This window comes from Penaeus vannamei, chromosome 20 (assembly GCF_042767895.1).
Source record: "Penaeus vannamei isolate JL-2024 chromosome 20, ASM4276789v1, whole genome shotgun sequence".
Taxonomy (NCBI): Eukaryota; Metazoa; Arthropoda; class Malacostraca; order Decapoda; family Penaeidae; genus Penaeus; species Penaeus vannamei.
In genome coordinates, this window is record NC_091568.1 from 15,648,487 (window position 1) to 15,673,486 (window position 25,000).

The following is a 25,000-nucleotide window of genomic DNA, read 5'->3' on the forward strand; positions in this document are numbered from 1 at the left end:
TTGTAGTGTAATGGTTAACACAGCATTGTTTTTAATCGTTATTTTTTATTTTTTTATTTTTTTTGTGAGTCGCTCGTTATCACTTTTTTTCCAATATTCATTTACATGTCTCGAACCAGTGTTATAATTAATTAATAGATAGATAGATAGATAGATAGATACATAAATACATAACTACATAGATGCATAGATGCATACATACATACATACATACATACATACATACATACATACATACATACATACATACATACATACATACATACATACATACATACATACATACATACATAAATACATACATACATACATACATACATACATACATACATACATACATACATACATACATACATACATACATACATACATACATACATACATACATAAATACATACATACATACATACATACATACATACATACATACATACATACATACATACATACATACATACATACATACATACATACATACATACATACATACATACATAAATACATACATACATACATACATACATAGAGCATAGTATTATTGCCATGTGTTATCCTTTATGGAAATATTCGAAACTACTTTATAAATGAGACATCCAAAGGCCAGAGTCAAGTATATTTTTTCTCTTTCTTTTGCAATATCTTCTAACGCTTCAGATTGTATATTGATTATAATTTCTTATGGTTTACTGTGATATTTAAATTGCTTATATTCCACCAATCTTTCCTATAATCTTATAAACCAGACCCGCATCACGCAGCGAGAACTCAGCGAGGTCGCTCAGCAAGAAGAGAAGCGAACCATATATCTTACCAATGAGAAGAAAAGATAAATGTCTTGTGAACATGACAGGTAACAGCGACTAAACTCAATTTTCTCGCTAATGATTTAATGACAGTCAAAATTGTTATTACGAACACACTAGTATGCAAACAAACAAGACCATATAAAATATAACACAAAAGTTTCATCAAACCTCAAATTAGTTATTTTAAATAAATCAAGCGATTAGGTTAGCATCATCATAATCACTGAATGAATGTGGTTGGGTTAATTTTTTTTTTTTTTTTTTTTTTGAATGATATATATATTAAGTCTCAAAGATATACTTGTGTGACGTAGCCCTGATTGATTCTGTCACGTATTCTGCTTTTTGGCAAAAATAGAACTTGCTGTTGTTCATAAATGAGACACTCGGCGGCAGAATTAAATGTACCTTTATTATGATTTTTTTTCATAGCCCCAAGTCGCTCTAAAAATACAGTTCCTTTATATCCAAAATACATATATTTTTATGTACAGAATATTTTTTCACACGTAAGAAAGACATTTTATCATACCTCAAATTACTTATTTAAAGTTATAGGTTACCGACTAGATTAAACACAACGCAGTGGTGCAGTGGTACGACGCGTGACTTCGACTCCGAGGTCCCGCGTTCGATTCCCAGTCAAGCCAAGTGGACGGTGTGGTCCCACGTAGGTGCCCTGCGGAAGTACATTTTCTTTAGCTAATATTTCTTTTATAATGTTTATAATTTGGTTGGTAGTCATTGCAAGATGAAGTAAATAAAAGTCAAAATAATTTATATAACTTCTCATGCAACTTATTCGCGACTATGATGTGAAAACAATGAATGATAAAAATTGCTAATTTCATATTTCTCTTCAGTTAAGGGGGAAAGTTTAATAATCTAGGTGGAAATGAATAATAAAAGAGTTCGAGTGGACGGTGTGGTTCCACGCAGGTGCCCTGTTGACATATTTTTTTATCTAATTTATTCAGTTCATTCTCAAGAAATCTCTGAATTACATAAAGAAGCGTTTATGATAATCATGATCAACTTTATGCTATTAATATCATTATTAATACTACTATTAATACTTTTCTTATCATTATTAGTGTTTATGTTTATTCCGTTATATTTCCTATTGTTTTACTGTTGTGATTATTATCATTATCATTCAGTTTGGTCGCGTTAACCTCATTTCCTAGGATGACATCTTTGGCCTGAGGAATACACATCAAGTTTCAAAGAAGACTTGTGTGACTTTTCCCTTCTTGATTCTGTCACTTTACTCTTTGACAAAGTTGGAAGCTGTTGTAGTTTGTAAATGAGACATCCAAAGGGAAAGTTAGATACGGTTGTTATAATTTCTTTCCTCACTCCCATTTTAAATAAAAATGACTGAGGTCCAAGTTATACACACATCATTACTTTTTATCGATATTATCATCAATATCACTGGAATTATAATCATTACTTCTATCATCATCATTATTATCATTATTATTACTACTGTTATATTTATCATTATCAACATGATAATCGTTATCATTACTCTTATCATTGGTATTAGTATTAGCATTATTTTATTAGTATTAATGTCATTATCATCACCATCATTATAAGTATTGTGAACTATCATTACCCTTAATATCAATATCATTATCATCGTACCTTTATTATGACAACTATTTGCTGTTATTGTTGGCTTTATCAATACAATATTTTTTTATCATTACAATCATCGACATCGAATTTTGATATTGTTATTACTCATACTTTCATTATCATCGTGATCAATACATGTGAAACTTTTTCTTTTCTAGGAAGACGTGATTTACACATTTAGTCTTGAAAAGGAACCTTGTTATTACTGACGTGGGTCGTACTCTTGGCAGTGCTGGAAACGGCGGTTGTGCTTCATCCGTGAGATCGAAAGGGCAGTCAAGTATGATTTCCCCCTTTATTTGGTGATACATTTCACCACTTCATGGCGCTCATAAAGATAATTATTGAATATACATACACACATACACACACACATACACACACACACACACACACACACACACACACACACACACACACACACACACACACACATATATATATATATATATATATATATATATATATATATATATATATATATATATGTATATATATATATATATATGTATATATATACATATATATATATATATATATATATATATATATATATATGTATATATATACATATATATATATATATATACCTATATTTATATATATATATATATGTGTGTGTGTGTGTGTGTGTGTGTGTGTGTGTGTGTGTGTGTGTGTGTGGTTATTTAGTTCCTTAAATTAGACCAATCCTATTTATAATCTTATAAACGAGAAATAGCTTTCATAGCATGCGTGTATGGGTGTATGTGCATGACCGTGTGTGTGTGTGTGTGTGATTTTAAAGAATGATGAAGAAACGATAAAAACGGATGCAAAACAGAGAAACTGAACAGTAATGAGGCAAAACTTGAAATGAATAACCAAGAAGAAATAAATGATAAAAAGCACAAAAAAAAAAAATCAATAGTTAATATAGGTTAATAAGTTAAGAGCCAATATGGCGGCAGATGAAGACGAGAAGCAACACACAGAATAATACTTTTTTAACAGACTATGTGAGGAAACTTCTAACTAATAATAACAATAATCTATCTCTGACTTTATGACCCAAAGGCAAATCACGCCTTCAAAACAACGCAAAGAAACGCAAGTCATCTGGCCAGGACTGTTACCCAAACCTTTGCCAGCGGGATCTTCACCATGTCTCCTGCAGCGAGAATGAACCAGTAATCTTACTCTTGATTGCAGGAGACTACGATTACACACAATTGCAACGGGAAATACGAAACAAAGAAACTAAGTCACTATATTCACACTATAAACAATAAATAACTTATTATTGGTGTAGAAGAATACAACTCAGTGGTGCACTGGTACGACGCGTGACTTCGACTCCGAGGTCCCGCGTTCGATTCCCAGTCAAGCCGAGTGGACGGTGTGGTTCGCGTAGGTTCCCTGTCGTTGTAAAGTTTTTCCTTTTCCTATGAATATTATATGGTTTAATAAACCATATTAATATCTCTCTCTCTCTCCCTCTCTCTCTCTCTCTTTCTCTCTTTCTCTCTTTCTCTCTTTCTCTCTTTCTCTCTTTCTCTCTTTCTCTCTTTCTCTCTTTCTCTCTTTCTCTCTTTCTCTCTTTCTCTTTCTCTTTCTCTTTCTCTTTCTCTTTCTCTCTCTCTCTCCCTCTCCCTCTCCCTCTATAATTGTCAAGTATAATTTTCCCCTTCTTTCTCTTGTGATATATTTCCCCACTTCAGGTCGCTTATACAAAAAAAATTGTATATGATTTCTTTTTTTCTGTGATTATTTAGTTCCTTAAATTCGACGAATCGTAGGTATAATCTTATAAACGAGAAACAGCTTTCAGAGCAATTTGACAATAGAATTATTAGCAAAACATAAATATTACTGCGGCTCAAATTACTGTACATTTCAATGCAAAGTGTTTGTAAAAAAATATCGATAATGAACTGTAGTAGTTTGCCTTGAATTCAGATTTGTTTTAACTGCTATTTTACCGAATAGTTATTCGTTATCTGAGAAGTTTAGTACCCCATCTGAAAGAGAAAGAGAGAGAGAGAAAGAGAAGGAAGGGGATTATTCTATATAAAAAAATGTTTCTCCTCAAGTAGCATTAAGTCCTCGTAGTGTAACGGTTAACGCGGCTGACTCTGACTCAGATCTCGGGTTCGATTCCCGACAAGAACTGACACACATTCACAGATTTTTCGTTTTTTATCATTCTTTATTTTATATTTGTGCGCAAATCATTTATTTTCTTGTAACTTGTTTTGATTTATATCCATATTTATTAAAATGTTTCTTATCAGTGTCTGAGAACCGTAATTGTATTATCAGAAATAATGTTATTATTTATTGTCTTATATATCTTTAATTTCATCTTCACCATCATAGATTTTATTATTATTGATATTGTTATCATTATCATCAATAGTATTACTATTATCATCACGATCGTCATCTTCATCATTATTATATTCTTATCAACATAACTATAATCGATTATTGCTTATCGTTATAATTATCATTATAGTTATCGTTCCATTATTATGCTAATCAATACTATATCATCGTAATTAATACTTATATTAATACTCTTCTTATCATTCTTATTATTCATGTTTTCGTAAATTTCTTTATTGTTGTTAGTGTGATTATCATCGCCCTAATCATTGAATATGGTCGTGTTAGCATTTTTTTCTTCTGCATGACATCTTTGGCCTGAGAAATGGTGATGATAATTATTTCTATCATTATCATCACCATCATTATAACTTACCCTTATTATGATATTCATTTTTACTGTTGTCACGGTCACGATTAGAGTAATAGTGACAATAGCGGTAATTCATAATAGTTATGATGATGGTGATGATAATAATGGAAATAATTATCATGATGATAACAGGAATAGTAATAAAAATGATAAAAACAATAACAATAATGGTAAAAATAATCATAATGATGATCATGATAATGGCAATGATATTAATGATGCCAAAGATGATATTGATGATAATGAGTCTACTGATTGGTGATGAGAAGGATGGTGGTGATAAAAATAATAATAATAAGCATTTAATAACCATGATGACAGCAACAACAATAAAAATATTAATAATAATAATTACAATTTTGATATTAATAATTGCAATAATAATGATAATGCAAATGAGAAAAAAGGATATTCATGATAAAATAATGATAATGATCATAAAAATACTAATAATAATATCAAAAATAATCATAGTAATAATAACAAGACATGACAGTGGCCATGGATGTAAGATGATGATCCTTATTGGAATGGTAATAGGAGACATGTTTAAAGAGTATGATAATAGAAATTAAGTATTTTAAAATGAATTGAGATAGAAAAAAGTTAATGTGCGTTTGTCTTCGTGCGTGTATGGGTGCATGTGCATGTTCGTGTGTGTGTGTATGTGTGCAATTTTAAAGAATGATGAAGAAACGATAAAAACGGATGCAAAACAGAGAAACTGAACAATAATGAGGCAAAACTTGAAATGAATAACCAAGAAGAAATAATAAATGATAAAAAGCACAAAAAAACAAATAGTTAAATAGGTTAATAAGTTAAGAGCCAATATGGCGGCATATGAAGACGAGAAGCAGCACACAGAATAATACTTTTTTAACAATGTGTTGAAAATTCTAACCAATAATAATAATAATCTCTGACTTTATGACCCAAAGGCAAATCACGCCTTAAAAACAACACAAAGAAACGCAAGTCATCTGGCCAGGACTGTTACCCAAACCTTTGCCAGCGGGATCTTCACCATGTCTCCTGCACCGAGAATGAACCAGTAATCTTACTCTTGATTGCAGGAGACTACGATTACACACAGTTGCAACGAAAAATATGAAACAAAGAAACAAGTCACTATATTCACAGTAAAAACAATAAATAACTTATTATTGGTGTAAAAGAATACAACTCAGTGGTGTATTGGTACGACGCGTGACTTCGACTCCGAGGTCCCGCGTTCGATTCCCAGTCAAGCCGAGTGGACGGTGTGGTTTCACGTAGGTACCTTGCAAAAAATGTTTTATCTAGTTTATTTTGTAAATTTTATTGATTTTTGTTAACAAATGGTAGTTGTAATGCGCAAATAAATACCTTGAACCATAATAACTATAGAATCAGATCCTAACAATAAACTCTGCGCAGGTCGGATTTCATATAATCAGGTTCAATTCCTTATTCATTGGTAGATTCCCCCTATATTCCCTTGTTCCTTATACGTCATTTTACTTATAATGCCTTGTACAAAACGGGCGGATTTGAGCCGGGACAGAGAAGATATTTCGTCACTTATGTCTGTCTTATTTTATCGTTATTTATCTTCTCCGTGAATTTTAGTTCCTTAAATTCACACAATCATATTTAAAATCTCATTAACCAGAAACAGATTTCATAGCATTTACAGAAAATAATTATCAACATAATATATAAAATCTACTTCGGTTCAGATGACTCTAAACTAAACTGCAGGTTGCCTCGAGCGCAGAACATACATGTTCTTCTTAATCTATTTTCTTGAATTCGTTCTTTGTTAAGTTTGTCCCTCATAGAGAGCATAGAGAGAGAGAGAGAGAGAGAAAAAGAAGAAGGAGGAGGAGGAGGAGGAGGAGCAGGAGAGAGAGAGAAAGAGTAAGAGTGAGAGAGAGAGAGAAATAGTAAGAGAGAGAGAGAGAGAAAGAAAGACAGAGAGAGAGAAGGAGAGAAAGAGAGAGAGAGGAAAAGAGAGGAAGAGAGAGAGAGAGAAAGAGGGCGAGAGAGAGAGAGAGAGAAAGAGAGAGAAAGACAGAGAGAGAGAGAGAAGAAGGAGAGAAAGAGGGCGAGAGAGAAAGAGAAGGAGGGAGAGAGAGAGCTGGGAGATACTTAGATAGAGACAGAAAGAGGGAGCGCCAGAGAGACAGATAGATAGAGAGACATAGAGAGATAGAGAGAGAGGGAGGGAGAGAGAGACAGATAGATAAAGAAAGAGAGAGAGAGAGAGAGAGTAAGAGTGAAAGAGAGAGAGGGAGAGAGAAAGAGAGAAAGACAGAGAGAGAGAAGAAGGAAAGAAAGAGGGCGAGAGAGAGAGAGAAAGAGAAGGAGGGAGAGAGAGGGGGGGGGGAGATAGTTAGATAGAGAGAGAAAGAGAGAGAGAGAGAGAGAGAGAGAGAGAGAGAGAGAGAGAGAGAGAGAGAGAGAGAGAGAGAGAGAGAGAGAGAGAGAGAGAGAGAAATAGATAGAGAGAGGGAGAGAGAGAGAGAAAGGGAGGGAGAGAGAGACAGATAGATAGATAGAGGGAGAGAGAGAGAGGGAGGGAGAGAGAAACAGATAGATAGAGAGAGGGAGAGAGAGAGAGACAGGGAGGGAGAGAAAGACAGATAGACAGAGAGAGGGAGAGAGAGAGAGAGAGGGAGGGAGGGACAGATAGATAGAGAGAGGGAGAGAGAGAGAGAGGGAGGGAGAGAGAGACAGATAGATAGAGAGAGGGAGAGAGAGAGAGAGAGGGAGGGAGATAAAGGAGAGAGAGGGCGGGAAGGGGATCACTCTAGATAAAAATTGCTTCCTTTTTCCTATCATTAAGCCCTTGTAATATAGTGGCTATAAATTCGAGACGGAGGACATAATTTTTTTTCCTTTCTTTTTTTATTCGCGACTCGTTGGTTTTCAAGTAACTCTTTTATATAAACCTTTATTTACTTGTCCCTAATCAGTAGTATAATCAGAATAGTAATTGTGATATCATTGTGATGGCAATGCTGGAACCTGCTGCTGGAGTTCATAAATGAGACACCCAAAGGCCAGTCAAATATAACCTTCCCCTTCTTTCTTTCCCGACATGTTCCACCGCTTCATCATTATGCTAATCAGTTTTATGTTATCATCATAATAAATGCTGATATTGGTACTCTTTTCATCATTTTTATTATTTATATTTCCCATGAATTTCTCCATTGTTGTTGATGTGATTGGCATCATCATAATCACTGAATATGGTTGGGTTAATATTTTTTTCTTTGGAATGATATATACATTAAGTCTCAAAAATAGACTTGTGACGTTGTACCTTTTTGGCAAAGGTACAACCTGTTGTTGTTTATAAATGAGACATTCGGCGGCAGAATTAAATGTACCTTTATTATGATTTTTTTCATAGTTCCAGGTCGCTCTAAAAATACAGTTCCTTAATATCCAAAATATATATTTTTTATGTACAGAATATATTTTTCACACGTAAGAAACCCATTCTGTCATACCTCAAACTACTGATTTTAAACTGACGGTCACCGTGCAAGTCAAGCACAACGCAGCGGTGCACTGGTACGACGCGTGACTTCGACTCCGAGGTCCCGCGTTCGATTCCCAGGCATGCCGAGTGGACGGTGTGGTTTCACGTAGGTACCTTGCCAAATATGTTTTATCTAGTTTATTTTTATTGATTTTTGTTAACAAATGGTAGTTGTAATGTGAAAATAAATACCTTGAACCAAAAAAAACTATGGAATCAGATCCCAACAATAAACTCTGCGCAGATCGGATTTCATTTAATCAGGTTCAATTCCTTATTCATTGGTAGATTCCCCCTATATTCCCTTGTTCCTTATACGTCATTTTACTTATAATGCCTTGTACAAAACGGGCGGATTTGAGCCGGGACAGAGAAGATATTTCGTCACTTATGTCTGTCTTATTTTATCGTTATTTATCTTCTCCGTGAATTTTAGTTCCTTAAATTCACCCAATCATATTTAAAATCTCATTAACCAGAAACAGATTTCATAGCATTTACAGAAAATAATGATCAACATAATATATAAAATCTACTTCGGTTCAGATGACTAAACTAAACTGCAGGTTGCCTCGAGCGCAGAACATATATGTTCTTTTTAATTTGTTATTTTCTTGAATTCGCTCTTTGTTAAGTTTGTCCCTCATAGAGAGAGCGAGAGAGAGAGAAGAAGGAGAGAGAGATAGATAGAGAGAGAAGAAGAAGAAGAAGGAGGAGGAGGAGGAGGAGGAGGAGGAGAGAGAGAGAAAGAGTAAGAGTGAGAGAGAGAGAGAAAGAGTAAGAGAGAGAGAGAGAAAGAAAGACAGAGAGAGAGAGAAGGAGAGAAAGAGAGAGAGAGGAAAAGAGAGAGAGAGAGAAAGAGGGCGAGAGAGAGAGAGAAAGAGAAGGAGGGAGAGAGAGAGAAGAAAAAGAGAGAGAGAGAGAGAAGAAGAAGGAGGAGGAGGAGGAGGAGAGAGAGAGAGAGTAAGAGTGAAAGAGAGAGAGAGAGAGAGAAAGAGAGAAAGACAGAGAGAGAGAGAGAAGAAGGAGAGAAAGAGGGCGAGAGAGAGAGAGAAAGAGGAGGGAGAGAGAGAGGGGGGAGAGATAGATAGATAGAGAGAGAAAAAGACAGAGAGAGGGAGGGAGAGAGAGACAGATAGATAGAGAGAGGGAGAGAGAGAGAGGGAGGGAGAGAGAGACAGATAGATAGAGAGAGGGAGAGAGAGAGAGAGAGGGAGGGAGATAAAGGAGAGAGAGGGCGGGAAGGGGATCACTCTAGATAAAAATTGCTTTCTTTTCCCTATCATTAAGCCCTTGTAATATAGTGGCTTTAAATTCGAGACGGAGGACATAATTTTTTTTCCTTTCTTTTTTTTAGATTTATTCGCGACTCGTTGGTTTTCAAGTAACTCTTTTATATCAACCTTTATTAACTTGTCCCTAATCAATAGTATAATTAGAATAGTAATTGTGATATCATTGTGACGGCAATGCTGGAACCTGCTGCTGGAGTTCATAAATGAGACACCCAAAGGCCAGTCAAATACAACCTTCCCTTCTTTCTTTCCCGATATATTCCACCGCTTCATCATTATGCTAATCAATTTGATGTTAATTAATCATAATTAATGCTGATATTGGTACTCTTTTCATCATTTTTATTATTTATACTTTTTATGCATTTCTCCATTGTTGTTAATGTGATTAGCATCATCATAATCAATGAATATGGTTGGGTTAATATTTTTTTCTTTGGAATGATATATACATTGTCTCAAAAATAGACTTGTGTGACGTAGCCCTGATTGATTCTGTCACGTATTCTACTTTTTGGCAAAGATTGAACTTGCTGTTGTTCATAAATGAGACACTCGGCGGCAGAATTAAATGTATCTTTATTATGATTTTTTTCATAGCCCCAGGTCGCTCTAAAAATAGTTCCTTAATATCCATTTATACATATATATATATATATATATATATATATATATATATATATATATATATATATATATATATATATATATATATATATATATATATAACGAATATATTTTCCACATACAAGAAACCCATTTTGGCATACCTCAAACTAATTATTTTAAATTAATAGTCACCGAGTATCTTAATCACAACGTAGTGGTGCACTGGTACGACGCGTGACTTCGACTCCGAGGTCCCGCGTTCGATTCCCAGTCAGGCCGAGTGGACGGTGTGGTTCCACGCAGGTGCCCTGCAATGCGTTATTTTATCTAATTTATTTTATAATGTTTATAATTTGGTGTGCAATTATTAGAGAAATGGGTAAATAGAAAATCAAGATATTTTGCCTAACATCCCATGCAACTTCCTCGGAAATATGTGAAACTTATTCATCAATAATAAAAGTTGCGAATCTCAGATTTCTCTTCGGCCAAGCGCCTCGCAGTCATATGTCGCCATCACTGATCATCTATTCACCGCAGTCGGCAATGTTCCTGCGAGCCGATGGCATTTGTTCGCGAAAAGACCTACTATGCGATAGATTCAATGTGGTTCTTGGAGTCTTTAGAAAGTTAGGCCTTTCTCAAGAAATCTCTGAATTACATAAAGATGCTTTCATAGAGTGTGGGGAGGAGGGGGGAGGGGGTCCAATAACCCCACTAAATCTATGATGATCATCATGATAATCAACTTTGTTATCATCATTATTAATACTATTATTATCATTATTATTGTCTATGATTATTCCACTATATTTCCTATTGTTTTATTGTTGTAATTATCATTTTATTATCATTCAATATGGTCGTGTTAACCTCATTTTTCTGTATTCATTTTCTTTCTTTTATCTTTTTTTGACAAAAATTCATTTTCTTTCTTTTTTCCTGTCTTTTATTTATTTATTTATTTTTTTATTTATTTATTTATTTATTTATTTTTTTTTTTTTTTTTTTTTTTTTTTTGGACAAGCTGGAAACTGTTGTCCTTTATAAATGAGAAATCTAACGGGAAATTTAAATGTCCTTTAAGATTTCCTTAACCACTCCAATCTTATATAAAACTGACTGAGGTCCAGATTATACACATAATATTGTTATTATAATTATTATCATCATCGATATCATAATTGTTATTTTTTCTTTTATCATCACCATTATTATTATTAGTATTACTGCTATATTCACCACTATTTTCATGATAATCACTATTAGTAGTAGTAGTAGCAGTAGTATTGTTATTATTATTATAATTAAAATTACTACTGCTGCTGGTATTGCTTTTATCATTATTTTATTACTGTTCATGTTATTATCGTCATCACTGTCATTATAAGTATTGTGAACTATCATTGTCCTTCATATCTATAGTATTATCATCGTACTTTTATTATAATAACTATTTGCTGGCATTATCAATACAACATCACACACACACACACACACACACACACACACACACACACACACATATATATATATATATATATATATATATATATATATATATATATATATATATATATATATATATACATATATATATATATATATATATATATATATATATATATATATATATATATATATATATATACATACATATATATCATCATCACTACCACTGACATTGAATTTTGATGCTGTTATTGGTGCTGCCATCACCATCCTTACCAATTCATTTAAAACCCTATTTTTTTCTCTAGGATGACCTGAGATTCACACATTTAGTCTAAAAAAGGTTCCTTATTAATATTGTCATGTGCTTTACTTTTGGCAATGCTGGAAAGTGTTGCCAAACCTCGTAAATAAGACATCTAACAGTCTGTATCAAGTGTAATTTTTCCCCTTCCTTCTTTCGTGATATATTTTAACATTTCAGGTCACTTAAAAAATAATACTGAATATGTGTATATATATTTCTTTCTTTCTTTCTTTCTTTCTTTTTTTCTTTTTTTTTCTTTCTTTTTTCCTCTTTTTTTGTAGTTCCTTAAATCCTATTTATAATTTTATAAACGAGAAACAGCTCTCGTAGCATGTATACAAAAGAATTGTTAGCACAGCATATAGAATTAATATGCCTCAAATTACGGTATACTTGAATGCTGTGTGTTAATAAAATATATCGCTAATGAACTATTAGTTTCCCTTGAATTGAGAATTTACATTCTTTTTAAAATAAATACCTTTTTATTGAATAACTATTCGTTCTTTAGTAGGTTTAGTACAACAGACAGATATAAAGCGACAGGCACACACACACATAGAGAAGGGGGTACGGGATTAGTTAATAAAAGAAACAAATACTAATCAAAATAAGTCTTTGTGGCGTAGTGGTTAACGTGTCTGCCTCTAACTCAGGAGATTTCGGGTTCGATTCCCGACGGAGACAACCGCAACTATTTTTTATGTTACTTATATTTTATATTTGAGCGCGAATTAGTGATTTTCTTGGAAGTTGTTTTCATTAATATCCATATATATTAACATGTTTCATATCAATATCATAGAATCGTAATTGTGACATCAAAAATATTGTTAATATTATTGCCTTTCTTCTATATTTCTGATTTCATCCTCATCGTCATCATAGCTTTTAGCATTATCAATATCCTTATCATTATCATCATTAGCATTGTTATTATCATCACCCACATAATCATCACGATCGTCATCATCATTATTGTATTCTTATCATCATAACTATAATCAAATATTGTGCATCGTTATCATTATTATCTTTATAGTTATCATTCCATCATTATGCTAATCAATTTTATGTTATCATCATAATTGATACTGATATTAATACTCTTCTTATCATTCTTACTATTTATGCTTTTATGAATTCTTTATTGTTGTTAGTGTGATCATCATCATCAAAATCATTGAATATGGTCGAGTAACAAATTTTTCTTTAGGCTGACATCTTTGGCCTGAGGAATACACAACAAGGCTCAAAAATAGAGTTGTGTGGATTACCACTTTCTGATTTTGTCATGAATTGTAAATTTCGACTAAGCTTTATAAATGAGAGATCGAAAGGCAGAATCAAATATACATTTTTTTATGATATCTTTAATTTCCAAAAGCATATAATAGATTTGATAAAACAGAGAATGAGTTCGTAACGTTTATGAAAGAGATTTATCAACATTGTATGAAAATGTCTGTGGTTGAAATTGAGTATTCAGCATCTATACCAAATTATCGAGTAAGAACTATGTTACCTCGCCACATGTAAAAAATATATAATTTGTTTTAAGATTGCTATTTTATTGAGGATGCTTTATTTCTTTGTGAACATTGAAAAGATGATGTCAGAATATAGCACACCAGAAGCCCCTTAAGTAAGAGAAAGCGAGAAAGCGAGAGAGAGAGAGAGAGAGAGAGAGAGGGTGAGGGTGGGTGAGAGGAGGAGGGGGTAAGAGAGACAGACAGGCAGACAGACAGACAGGCAGTGACAGGCACAAAGAGAGAAAAGAGACAGACAAACGGACAGACAGGCAGAGCGTGAAGGAGAGAGGGAGAGAGAGGCAGGGAGACAGAGAGAGAGAGAGAAGACTGATACAGAGCCAGACAGACGAAAAGACAGAGAGAGAGGAGGAGAGAGAGAGAGATAGGGTGAGGGTGGGTGAGAGGAGGAGGGGGTAAGAGAGACAGACAGACAGACAGACAGATGCAGTGCCAGACAGACGAAAAGACAGAGAGAGAGAGAGAGTGGAGGGACAGAGAGAGAAGAGGAGAGAGAGAGATGGGGTGAAGGTGAAAGAGTGAAAGGGAGAGAGGGGGGGGGGGATTACTCTAGATAGAAATTGCTTTCTTTTCGTAAATTACAAAGTCCTTGTAGTGTAATGGTTAACACAGCATTGTTTTTAATCTTTTTGTGTGTGTGTGTGTGTGTGTGTGAGTCGCTCGTTATCACTTTTTTTCCAATATTCATTTACATGTCTCGAACCAGTGTTATAATTAATTAATAGATATATAGATAGATAGATAGATAGATAGATAGATAGATACATACATACATACATAGATAGATAGATAGATTCATAGATACATAGATACATAGATACATAGATACATAGATACATAGATACATAGATACATAGATACATAGATATATATAGCATAGTATCATTGCCATGTGTTATCCTTTATGGAAATATTCGAAACTACTTTATAAATGAGACATCCAAAGGCCAGAGTCTAGTATATTTTTTCTTTCTTTTGCAATATCTTCTAACGCTTCAGATTGTATATTGATTATAATTTCTTATGGTTTACTGTGACATTTTAATTGCTTGTATTCCACCAATCTTTACGATAATCTTATAAACCAGACCCGCATCACGCAGCGAGAACTCAGCGAGGTCGCTCAGCATGAAGAGAAGCGAACCATATATCTTACCAATGAGAAGAAAAGATAAATGTCTTGTGAACATGACAGGTAACAGCGACTAAACTCAATTTTCTCGCTAATGATTTAATGACAGTCACAACTGTTATTGCGAACACACTAGTATACAAACAAACAAGACCATATAAAATATAACACAAAAAAATCATCAAACCTCAAACTAGTTATTTTAAATAAATGATCAGCGATGAGGTCAACCACAACGCAGTGGTGCACTGGTACGACGCGTGACTTCGACTCCGAGGTCCCGCGTTCGATTCCCAGTCAGGCCAAGTGGACGGTGTGTTCCCACGTAGGTGCCCTGCGGAAGTACCTTTTCTTTAGCTAATATTTCTTTTATAATGTTTATAATTTGGTTGGTAGTCATTGCAAGATGAAGTAAATAAAAGTCAAAATAATTTATATAACTTCTCATGCAACTTATTCGCGACTATGATGTGAAAACAATGAATGATAAAATTTCCTAATTTCATATTTCTCTTCAGTTAACGGGGAAAGTTTAATAATCCAGGTGGAAATGAATAATAAAAAAGTTCGAGTGGACGGTGTGGTTCCACGCAGGTGCCCTGTTGACATTTTTTTTTATCTAATTTATTTAGTTCATTCTCAAGAAATCTCTGAATTACATAAAGATGGGTTTTTGGAGTGTGTGGGGGAGAGGGGAGGGGGGGTCCAAGAATCCCATAAGGGTTATGATAATCATGATTAACTTTATGTTATTAATATCATTCTTAAGACTACTATCAATACTTTTCTTATCATTATTATTGTTTATATTTATTCCGTTATATTTCCTATTGTTTTACTGTTGTGATTATTATCATTATCATTCAGTTTGGTCGCGTTAACCTCATTTCCTAGGATGACATCTTTAGCCTGAGGAATACACATCAAGTTTCAAGGAAGACTTGTGTGACTTTTCCCTTCTTGATTCTGTCACTTTACTCTTTGACAAAGTTGGAAGCTGTTGTAGTTTGTAAATGAGACATCCAAAGGGAAAGTTAGATACGGTTGTTATAATTTCTTTCCTCACTCCCATTTTAAATAAAAATGACTGAGGTCCAAGTTATACACACATCATTATTTTTTATCAATATTATCACTTTCTGATTTTGTCATGAATTGTAAATTTCGACTAAGCTTTATGAATGAGAGATCGAAAAGCAGAATCAAATATACATTTTTATGATATCTTTCACCGCTCTAGGTCACTAGTTTTTTAGACCTTTAATTCCCAAAAGCATATAATTAATTTGATAAAACAGAGAAGGAGTTCGTAACGTTTATGAAAGAGATTTATCAACATTGTATGAAAATTATCGAATAAGAACTATGTTACCTCGCCACATGTAAAAAATATATAATTTGTTTTAAGATTGCTATTTTATTGAGGATGCTTTATTTCTTTGTAAACATTGAAAAGATGATGTCAGAATATAGCACACCAGAAGTCCCTTAGGAAGAGAAAGCGAGAAAGCGCGCGCGCGCGAGAGAGAGAGAGAGAGAGAAAGAGAGAGAGAGAGGGAGACAGACAGACAGACAGGCAGTGACAGGCACAAAGAGAGAAAAGAGACAGACAAACGGACAGACAGGCAGAGCGTGAAGGAGAGAGGGAGAGAGAGGCAGGGAGACAGAGAGAGAGAGAGAAGACTGATACAGAGCCAGACAGACGAAAAGACAGAGAGAGAGGAGGAGAGAGAGAGATAGGGTGAGGGTGGGTGAGAGGAGGAGGGGGTAAGAGAGACAGACAGACAGACAGACAGACAGATACAGATAGACAGACAGACAGATGCAGCGCCAGACAGATGAAAAGACAGAGAGAGAGAGAGAGAGTGGAGGGACAGAGAGAGAATAGGAGAGAGAGAGAGAGAGGGTGAGGGTGAAAGAGTGAAAGGGGGAGAGGGGGGGGATTACTCTAGATAGAAATAGCTTTCTTTTCGTAAGTTACAAAGTCCTTGTAGTGTAATGGTTAACACAGCATTTTTTTAATCGTTATTTTTTCATCTTTTTTTTGTGAGTCGCTCGTTATCACCTTTTTTTCCAATATTCATTTACATGTCTCGAACCAGTTTTATAATTAATTAATAGACAGACAGACAGACAAACAGACAGACAGATATATATAGCATAGTATTATTGCCATGTGTTATCCTTTATGGAAATATTCGAAACTACTTTATAAATGAGACATCCAAAGGCCAGAGTCAAGTATATTTTTTCTCTTTCTTTTGCAATATCTTCTAACGCTTCAGATTGTATATTGATTATAATTTCTTTTGGTTTACTGTGATATTTTAATTGCTTGTATTCCACCAATCTTTCCAATAATCTTATAAACCAGACCCGCATCACGCAGCGAGAACTCAGCGAGGTCGCTCAGCAAGAAGAGAAGCGAACCATATATCTTACCAATGAGAAGAAAAGATAAATGTCTTGTGAACATGACAGATAACAGACACTAAACTCAATTTTCTCGCTAATGATTTAATGACAGTCACAACTGTTATTGCGAACACACTAGTATACAAACAAACAAGACCATATAAAATATAACACAAAAATTTCATCAAACCTCAAACTAGTTCTTTTAAATACATGATCAGCGTTTATGTTAACCAGAACGCAGTAGTGCAGTGGTACGACGCGTGACTTCGACTCCGAGGTCCCGCGTTTGATTCCCAGTCAAGCCAAGTTGGACGGTGTGTTCCCACGTAGGTGCCCTGCGGAAATACCTTTTCTTCAGCTAATATTTCTTTTATAATGTTTATAATTTGGTTGGTAGTCATTGCAAGATGAAGTAAGTAAAAGTCAAAATAATTTATATTTCTCATGCAACTTATTCGCGACTATGATGCGAAAACAATGAATGATAAAAATTGCTAATTTCATATTTCTCTTCAGTTAAGGGGGAAAGTTTAATAATCTAGGTGTAAATGAATAATAAAAGAGTTCGAGTGGACGGTGTGGTTCCACGCAGGTGCCCTGTTGACGTATTTTTTATCTAATTTATTCAGTTCATTCTCAAGAAATCTCTGAATTACATAAAGATGCGTTTTTGGAGTGTGTGGGGGAGAGGGGAGGGGGGGTCCAAGAACCCCATAAGGGTTATGATAATCATGATCAACTTCATGTTATTAATATCATTGTTAATACTGCTATCAATACTATTCTTATCATTATTATTGTTTATGTTTATTCCGTTATATTTCCTATTGTTTTACTGTTGTGATTATTATCATTATCATTCAGTTTGGTCGCGTTAACCTCATTTCCTAGGATGACATCTTTAGCCTGAGGAATACACATCAAGTTTCAAGGAAGACTTGTGTGACTTTTCCCTTCTTGATTCTGTCACTTTACTCTTTGACAAAGTTGGAAGCTGTTGTAGTTTGTAAATGAGACATCCAAAGGGAAAGTTAGATACGGTTGTTATAATTTCTTTCCTCGCTCCCATTTTAAATAAAAATGACTGAGGTCCAAGTTATACACACATCATTATTTTTTATAAATATTATCACCAATATCACTGGAATTATAATCATCATTACTTCTATTATCATCATTACTATCATTATTAGTATTACTGTTATTTTTAGCACTACTATCATGATAATCATTACTATTATCACCGGTATTGCTATTAGCATTATTTTATTACTGTTACAGTTATTATCATCATCAACATAATAAATAATGTGAAATATCATTACCCTTAATGTCAATATTATTACTATCGTACCTTTATTATAATAACTATTTGCTCTTATTGTTGGCATTATCAATACAATATTTTTATCATTATTATCGCTAATATCGAATTTTGATATTATTATCATTCATACTTTCATTATCATCGTGATCACTACATATGAAACTTTTTTTTTCTCAAGTATGACATGAGGTTTACACATTTAGTCTTGAAAAGGAACCTTGTTATTACTGACGTGGGTCTTACTCTTGGCAGTGCTGGAAACGGCGGTTGTGCTTCATCCGTGAGATCGAAAGGGCAGTCAAGTATGATTTCCCCCCTTTATTTGGTGATACATTTCACCACTTCAGGTCGCTCATAAAGATAAATATTGAAAATACACACACACACACACACACACACACACACACACACACACACACACACACACACACACACACATATATATATATATATATATATATATATATATATATATATATATATATATATATATATATATATATTTGTGGTTATTTAGTTCCTTAAATTCGATCAATCCTATTTATAATCTTATAAACGAGAAATAGCTTTCATAGCATTTATACAAAGAAATTATCATAACATATAAAAATTACTGTGGCTCAATTACTGTATATTTCAATGCTATATATATATATATATATATATATATATATATATATATATATATATATATATATCGGTAATTAACTGTAGCATTTTGCCTTGAATTCAGAATATAGATTTTTTAAATTGCCATTTTATTGAATATTTTTTCGTTCTTAAGTATAGTACCGCATATGAGAGAGAGAGAGAGAGAGAGGGGGGGGGGGGGGAGAGATTGATTGATTTAGAGCTAGACAGCTGAACAGACAGACAGGCGAGGAGACAGATAAAGAAAAGGAGAAAAAATTACAGACATAGAGTTAGATGAAGAGACATACTCACATACACACATAGAGCGGGGGGATTATTCTATATATAAATAGTTTTTTCATGAGCTACAAAATCCCTTGTAGTGTAGTGGCTAACACGACTGACCCTTAAACTGGAGATCTCGGGTTCGATTCCCGACGGGGGACTATAAGTAATTTTTTTTTTCTATCTTGATTTTATAGTTGTGCGCGAATCATAAATTTTTCTTAGAACTATGTTATGTTTCTTATCAATATCATAGAAATATTGTTGATAGCCTTATTTCCATTCTTTTATATCTTGAATTTCATCATCATTAAAATACCTTTTATTATTATATGACATCACTATCATTATCATCATTAATTATGTTTTTATCATCACCTTATAATCATCATCACGATCGTCATCATCATAGTTCTAATCTTATCATGATCTTAACTATAATCGAATATTGTTTATCATTAGCATTATTATTATTAGCATTATGGTTATCGTTCTATTATTATGCTAGTCAATTCTATATTATTACCATAATTAATACTGATGTTAATACTCTTCTTATCATTCTTATTTTTTATGTTTTTTTTATAATTTGTTGTTGTTGTTGTTGTTGGTGTGATCATCATCATCATGATCACTGAATGTGGTCGTGTCAACTAATTTTCTTTAGAATAACATCTTTGGCCTCAGGAATACACTTTGTCTCAAAAATAGCCTCGTGTGACTTGTCCCTTTTTGATTCTGTAACATATTTTTAATTTCGATAAAACTGGAAACTGTTGTACTTTATAAATGAGACATCCAAAGGTAGAATCAAATATACCTGTTTCATATCTTTCAAGGCTCATTATCACTATCATTGTACTTTATCATAATAACTACTTTTGTTGTTATTATTGGCATTATCGTGACACTTTTTATCATTTTTATCACGGATATTGAATTTTGATATTGTTATTATTGCTGTTGTGATCATTATTATCGTAATCAATTCATATATGATCCCATTTTTTCCTTCTCTCTCTAGGATGCGGTTTACATTCATAGCCATCATCATAGCTTTTATTATTATTGATATCGTTATCATTGTCATCATTAGCGTTACTGTTATCATCACCGTCATTATCATCACGATCGTCATCTTCATCATTATTATATTCTTATCATCATAACTATAATCGATTATTGCTTATCGTTATAATTACCATTATAGTTATCGTTCCATTATTATGCTAATCAATACTATATCATCGTAATTAATACTTATATTAATACTCTTCTTATCATTCTTATTATTTATGTTTTCGTAAATTTCTTTATTGTTGTTAGTGTGATTATCATTATCATAATCATTGAATATGGTCGTGTTAGCAATTTTTTCTTTTGCATGCCATCTTTGGCCTGAGAAATGGTGATGATAATCATTACTACTATTATCATCACCATCATTATAACTTACCTCTATTATGATATTCCTTTTTTACTATTGCCACGGTCACGATTAGAGTAATAGTGATAATAGCGGTAATTCATAAGAGTTATAATGATGGTGATGATGATGATGGAAATAACTATCATGATGATAAGAGGAATAGTAATAAAAATGATAAAAACAATAAAAAATAATGGTAAAAAATATCATAATGATGATCATGATAATAATGGTAATGACATTAATGATGCCAAAGATGATATTGATGATAATGTCTACTGATTGGTGATGAGAAGGATGGTGGTGATAATAATAATAAGCAGATAATAACCATGATGACAGCAACAACAATAAAAAGGATAATAATAATAATCACAACTTTAATATTAATAATTACAATAATAATGAGAATGAAAATGAGAAAAAATAATATTCATGATAAAATAATGATAATGATGATAAAAATAATACTAATAATAATATCAATAATAATTATAGTAATAATAACAAGACATGACAGTGGCCATGGATGCAAGATGATGATTCTTATTGGAATGGAAATAGGAAACATGTTTAAAGAGTATGATAATAGAAATTAAGTATTTGAAAATGAATTGAGATAGAAAAAAGTTATTGTGCGTTAGTCTTCGTCCGTTATGGGTGTATGTGCATGATCGTGTGTGTGTGTGTGTAATTTTAAAGAATGATGAAGAGACGATAAAAACGGATGCAAAACAGAGAAACTGAACAATAATGAGGCAAAACTTGAAATCAATAACCAAGAAGAAATGAATGATAAAAAGCACCAAAAAAATCAATAGTTAATATAGGTTAATAAGTTAAGAGCCAATATGGCGGCAGATGAAGACGAGAAGCAGCACACAGAATAATACTTTTTTAACAGACTATGTGAGGAAACTTCCAACTAATAATAACAATAATCTATCTCTGACTTTATGACCCAAAGGCAAATCACGCCTTAAAGACAACGCAAAGAAACGCAAGTCATCTGGCCAGGACTGTTACCCAAACCTTTGCCAGCGGGATCTTCACCATGTCTCCTGCAGCGAGAATGAACCAGTATCTCACTCTTGATTGCAGGAGACTACGATTACACACAATTGCAACGAAAAATACGAAACAAAGAAACAAGTCACTATATTCACAGTATAAACAATAAATAACTTATGATTGCTGTTGAAGCATACAACGTAGTGGTGCACTGATACGACGCGTGACTTCGACTCCGAGGTCCCGCGTTCGATTCCCAGTCAAGCCAAGTGGAGTGTGGTTTCACGTAGGTACCTTGCAAAAAATGTTTTATCTGGTTTATTTTGTAAATTTTATTGATTTTTGTTAACAAATGGTAGTTGTAATGCGCAAATAAATACCTTGAACCATAATAACTATAGAATCAGATCCTAACAATAAACTCTGCGCAGATCGGATTTCATTTAATCAGGTTCAATTCCTTATTCACTGGTAGATTCCCCCTATATTCCCTTGTTCCTTAGTTTTAGTTCCTTAAATTCACCCAATCACATTTAAAATCTCATTAACCAGAAACGGGTTTCATAGCATTTACAGAAAATAATTATCAACATAATATATAAAATCTACTTCGGTTCAGATGACTCTAAACTAAACTGCAGGTTGCCTCGAGCGCAGAACATACATGTTCTTTTTAATTTGTTATTTTCTTGAATTCGTTCTTTGTTAAGTTTGTCCCTCATGCAGAGAGCGAGAGAGAGAGAAGAAGGAGAGAGAGAAAGAGAGAGAGAGAGAAGAAGAAGAAGAAGAAGAAGAAGAAGAAGAAGAAGAAGAAGAAGAAGAAGAAGAAGAAGAAGAAGAAGAAGAAGAAGAAGGAGGAGAGAGAGAGAAAGAGTAAGAGTGAGAGAGAGAGAGAGAGAAAGAAAGACAGAGAGAGAGAGAGAAAGAGAGAAAGAGAGAGAGGAAAAGAGAGGAAGAGAGAGAGAGAGAAAGAGGGCGAGAGAGAGAGAGAAAGAGGGCGAGAGAGAGAGAGAAAGAGAAGGAGGGAGAGAGAGAGAAGAAGAGAGAGAGAGAGAGAAGAAGAAGAAGGAGGAGGCGGAGAGAGAAAGAGAGAGTAAGAGTGAAAGAGAGAGAGAGAGAGAGATCAGAGAGAAAGACAGAAAGAGAGAGAAAGACAGAAAGACAGAGAGAGAGGGAGAAGAAGGAGAGAAAGAGGGCGAGAGACAGAGAGAGAAAGAAAGAGAAGAAGAGCGAGAGGGGGGGGGGATATTTAGATAGAGAGAGAAAGAGACAGAGACAGAGAGAGAGAGAGAGACAGATAGATAGAGAGAGGGAGAGAGAGAGAGAGAGAGAGAGGGAGGGAGAGAGAGACAAATAGATAGAGAGAGGGAGAGAGAGAGAGAGGGGGAGGGAGATAAAGGAGAGAGAGGGCGGGAAGGGGATCACTCTAGATAAAAATTGCTTCCTTTTCCCTATCATTAAGCCCTTGTAATATAGTGGCTTTAAATTCGAGACGGAGGACATAATTTTTTTTCCTTTCTTTTTTTAGATTTATTCGCGACTCGTTGGTTTTCAAGTAATTCTTTTATATCAACCTTTATTAACTTGTCCCTAATCAATAGTATAATTAGAACAGTAATTGCGATATCATTGTGACGGCAATGCTGGAACCTGCTGCTGGAGTTCATAACTGAGACACCCAAAGGCCAGTCAAATATAACCTTCCCCTTCTTTCTTTAATGACATGTTCCACCGTTTCATCATTATGCTAATCAATTCTATGTTATCATCATAATTAATGCTAATATTGGTACTCTTTTCATCTTTTTTATTATTTATATTTCCCATGCATTTCTCCATTGTTGTTAATGTGATTAGCATCATCATAATCACTGAATATGGTTGGGTTATTTTTTTCTTTGGAATATATACATTAAGTCTCAAAAATAGACTTTTGTGACGTTGTACCTTTTTTGGCAAAGGTACAACCTGTTGTTGTTTATAAATGAGACATTCGGCGGCAGAATTAAATGTACCTTTATTATGATTTTTTTCATAGTTCCAGGTCGCTCTAAAAATACAGTTCCTTAATATCCAAAATATATTTTTTTTATGTACAGAATATATTTTTCACACGTAAGAAACCCATTCTGTCATACCTCAAACTACTGATTTTAAATTAACGGTCACCAAGTAGGTCAAGTACAACGCAGTGGTGCATTGGTACGACGCGTGACTTCGACTCCGAGGTCCCGCGTTCGATTCCCAGTCAAGCCGAGTGGACGTTGTGATTTCACGTAGGTACCCTGCAAAATATGTTTTATCTAGTTTATTTTGTAAATTTTATTGATTTTTGTTAACAAATGGTAGTTGTAATGTGAAAAATACCTTGAACCAAAAAAAACTATGGAATCAGATCCTAACAATAAACTCTGCGCAGATCGGATTTCATATAAACAGGTTCAATTCCTTATTCATTGGTAGATTCCCCTTATATTCCCTTGTTCCTTATACGTCATTTTACTTATAATGCCTTGTACAAAACGGGCGGATTTGAGCCGGGACAGAGAAGATATTTCGTCACTTATGTCTTTCTTATTTTATCGTTATTTATCTTCTCCGTGAATTTTAGTTCCTTAAATTCACCCAATCATATTTAAAATCTCATTAACCAGAAACAGATTTCATAGCATTTACAGAAAATAATTATCAACATAATATATAAAATCTACTTCGGTTCAGATGACTCTAAACTAAACTGCAGGTTGCCTCGAGCGCAGAACATATATGTTCTTAATTTATTTTCTTGAATTCGTTCTTTGTTAAGTTTGTCCCTCATGGAGAG